The sequence below is a fragment of the Hypanus sabinus genome, unplaced genomic scaffold (assembly GCF_030144855.1).
Source record: "Hypanus sabinus isolate sHypSab1 unplaced genomic scaffold, sHypSab1.hap1 scaffold_1362, whole genome shotgun sequence".
In the NCBI taxonomy this organism is placed as follows: Eukaryota; Metazoa; Chordata; class Chondrichthyes; order Myliobatiformes; family Dasyatidae; genus Hypanus; species Hypanus sabinus.
The window spans coordinates 57,426-61,981 of NW_026779433.1; positions in this window are offsets into that span (position 1 = coordinate 57,426).

Here is a 4,556-nt window from a genome sequence, read left to right on the forward strand (position 1 = left end):
GTTCCAGTGTGTCTGTCCGTGACAAAGGGAATTACACTGAGCTCTATGACCAGAATCAGCACATTGAGCTCAGTGCTGTTCAAGTGTATCTGTCCGTGACAAAGGGAATTACACTCAGTTCTATGACCGGAATCAGCACATTGTGCTCAGTGCTGTTCAAGTGTGTCTGTCCGTGACAAAGGGAATTACACTGAGTTCTATGACCAGAATCAGCACATTGTGCTCAGTGCTGTTCAAGTGTGTCTGTCCGTGACAATGGGAATTACATTGAGTTCTATGACCAGAATCAGCACATTGTGCTCAGTGCTGTTCAAGTGTGTCTGTCCGTGACAATAGGAATTACACTGAGTTCTATGACCAGAATCAGCACATTGTGCTCAGTGCTGTTCAAGTGTATCTGTCCGTGACAATGGGAATTACACTGATGTCTATGACCAGAATCAGCACATTGTGCTTTGTGCTGTTCAAGTGTGTCTGTCCGTGACAATGGGAATTACACTATCACCAGAATCAGCACATTGTGCTCAGTGCTGTTCAAGTGTGCCTGTCCGTGACAATGGGAATTACACTGAGTTCTATGACCTGAATCAGCAAATTGTGCTCAGTGTTGTTCAAGTGTATCTGTCCGTGTCAATGGGAATTACACTGAGTTCTATGACCAGAGTCAGCACATTGTGCTCAGTGCTGTTCAAGTGTGTCTGTCCGTGACAATGGGAATTACACTGAGTTCTATGACCAGAATCAGCACATTGTGCTCAGTGCTGTTCAGGTGTATCTGTCCGTGACAATGGGAATTACACTGAGTTCTATGACCAGAATCAGCACTTTGTGCTCAGTGCTGTTCAAGTGTGTCTGTCCGTGACAATGGGAATTACACTATCACAAGAATCAGCACAATGTGTTCAGTGCTGTTCAAGTGTGTCTGTCCGTGACAATGGGAATTACACTGAGTTCTATGACCAGAGTCAGCACATTGTGCTCAGTGCTGTTCAAGTGTATCTGTCCGTGTCAATGGGAATTACACTGAGTTCTATGACCAGAGTCAGCACATTGTGCTCAGTGCTGTTCAAGTGTGTCTGTCCGTGACAATGGGAATTACACTGAGTTCTACGACCAGAGTCAGCACATTGTGCTCAGTGCTGTTCAAGTGTGTCTGTCCGTGACAATGGGAATTACACTGAGTTCTATGACCAGAATCAGCACATTGTGCTCAGTGCTGTTCAGGTGTATCTGTCCGTGACAATGGGAATTACACTGAGTTCTATGACCAGAATCAGCACTTTGTGCTCAGTGCTGTTCAAGTGTGTCTGTCCGTGACAATGGGAATTACACTATCACAAGAATCAGCACAATGTGTTCAGTGCTGTTCAAGTGTGTCTGTCCGTGACAATGGGAATTACACTGAGTTCTATGACCTGAATCAGCAAATTGTGCTCAGTGCTGTTCAAGTGTATCTGTCCGTGACAATGGGAATTACACTGAGTTCTATGACCAGAATCAGCACATTGTGCTCAGTGCTGTTCAAGTGTGTCTGTCCGTGACAATGGGAATTCAACTGAGTTCTATGACCAGAGTCAGCACATTGTGCTCAGTGCTGTTCAATTGTGTCTGTCCGTGACAAAGGGAATTACACTCAGTTCTATGACCAGAATCAGCACATTGTGCTCAGTGCTGTTCAAGTGTATCTGTCCGTGACAAAGGAATTACACTCAGTTCTATGACCAGAGTCATCACATTGTGCTCATTGCTGTTCAAGTGTATCTGTCCGTGAGAATGGGAATTACACTGAGTTCTATGACCAGAGTCAGCACATTGTGCTCAGTGCTGTTCAAGTGTGTCTGTCTGTGACAATGGGAATTACACTGAGTTCTATGACCAGAATCAGCACATAGTGCTCAGTGCTGTTCAAGTGTATCTGTCCGTGACAAAGGGGATTACACTCAGTTCTATGACCAGAATCAGCACATTGTGCTCAGTGCTGTTCAAGTGTGTCTCTCCGTGACAATGGGAATTACACTGAGTTCTATGACCAGAGTCAGCACATTGTGCTCAGTGCTGTTCAAGTGTATCTGTCCGTGACAATGGGAATTACACTGAGTTCTATGACCAGAGTCAGCACATTGTGCTCAGTGCTGTTCAAGTGTATCTGTCCGTGACAATGGGAATTACACTGAGTTCTATGACCAGAGTCAGCACATTGTGCTCAGTGCTGTTCAGGTGTATCTGTCCGTGACAATGGGAATTACACTGAGTTCTATGACCAGAATCAGCACATTGTGCTCAGTGCTGTTCAAGTGTGTCTGTCCGTGACAATAGGAATTACACTGAGTTCTATGACCAGAATCAGCACATTGTGCTCAGTGCTGTTCAAGTGTGTCTGTCCGTGACAATGGGATATACGTTGAGTTCTATGACCAGAATCAGCACATTGTGCTCAGTGCTGTTCAAGTGTATCTGTCCGTGTCAATGGGAATTACACTGAGTTCTATGACCAGAATCAGCACATTGTGCTCAGTGCTGTTCAAGTGTATCTGTCCGTGTCAATGGGAATTACACTGAGTTCTATGACCTGAATCAGCACATTGTGCTCAGTGCTGTTCAAGTGTGTCTGTCCGTGACAATGGGAATTAAACTGAGTTCTATGACCAGAGTCAGCACATTGTGCTCAGTGCTGTTCAGGTGTATCTGTCCGTGACAATGGGAATTACACTGAGTTCTATGACCAGAATCAGCACATTGTGCTCAGTGCTGTTCAAGTGTGTCTGTCCGTGACAAAGGGAATTACGCTCAGTTCTATGACCAGAATCAGCACATTGTGCTCAGTGCTGTTCAAGTGTATCTGTCCGTGAGAATGGGAATTACACTGAGTTCTATGACCAGAATCAGCACATTGTGCTCAGTGCTGTTCAAGTGTATCTGTCCGTGACAATGGGAATTAAACTGAGTTCTATGACCAGAGTCAGCACATTGTGCTCAGTGCTGTTCAGGTGTATCTGTCCGTGACAATGGGAATTACACTGAGTTCTATGACCAGAATCAGCACATTGTGCTCAGTGCTGTTCAAGTGTGTCTGTCCGTGACAATAGGAATTACACTGAGTTCTATGACCAGAATCAGCACATTGTGCTCAGTGCTGTTCAAGTGTATCTGTCCGTGACAATGGGAATTACACTCAGTTCTATGACCAGAATCAGCACATTGTGCTCAGTGCCGTTCAAGTGTGTCTGTCCGTGACAATGGGAATTACACTGAGCTCTATGACCAGAGTCAGCACATTGTGCTCAGTGCTGTTCAAGTGTATCTGTCCGTGACAATGGGAATTACTCTGTGTTCTATGACCTGAATCAGCAAATTGTGCTCAGTGCTGTTCAAGTGTATCTGTCCGTGACAATGGGAATTACACTGAGTTCTATGACCAGAATCAGCACATTGTGCTCAGTGCTGTTCAAGTGTATCTGTCCGTGACAATGGGAATTACACTGAGTTCTATGACCAGAATCAGCACATTGTGCTCAGTGCTGTTCAAGTGTATCTGTCCGTGACAATGGGAATTACACTGAGTTCTATGACCAGAATCAGCACATTGTGCTCAGTGCTGTTCAAGTGAGTCTGTCCGTGACAATGGGAATTACACTGAGTTCGATGACCAGAATCAGCACATTGTGCTCAGTGCTGTTCAAGTGTATCTGTCCGTGACAATGGGAATTACACTGAGTTCTATGACCAGAATCAGCACATTGTGCTCAGTGCTGTTCAACTGTGTCTGTCCGTGACAATGGGAATTACACTGAATTCTATGTCCAGAGTCAGCACATTGTGCTCAGTTCTGTTCAACTGTGTCTGTCCGTGACAATGGGAATTACAGTGAGTTCTATGACCAGAATCAGCACATTGTGCTCAGTGCTGTTCAAGTGTGTCTGTCCGTGACAATGGGAATTACAGTGAGTTCTATGACCAGAATCAGCACATTGTGCTCAGTGCTGTTCAAGTGTGTCTGTCCGTGACAATGGGAATTACACTGAGTTCTATGTCCAGAATCAGCACATTGTGCTCATTGCTGTTCAAGTGTATCTGTCCGTGACAATGGGAATTACACTGAGTTCTATGACCAGAATCAGCACATTGTGCTCAGTGCTGTTCAAGTGTGTCTGTCCGTGACAATGGGAATTACACTGAGTTCTATGACCAGAATCAGCACATTGTGCTCAGTGCTGTTCAAGTGTGTCTGTCCGTGACAATGGGAATTACACTGAGTTCTATGACCAGAATCAGCACATTGTGCTCAGTGCTGTTCAAGTGTGTCTGTCCGTGACAATGGGAATTACACTGAGTTCTATGACCAGAATCAGCACATTATGCTCAGTGCTGTTCAAGTGTGTCTGTCCGTGACAATGGGAATTACACTGAGTTCTATGACCAGAATCAGCACATTGTGCTCAGTGCTGTTCAAGTGTGTCTGTCCGTGACAATGGGAATTACACTGAGTTCTATGACCAGAGTCAGCACATTGTGCTCAGTGCTGTTCAAGTGTGTCTGTCCGGGTCAATGGGAATTAC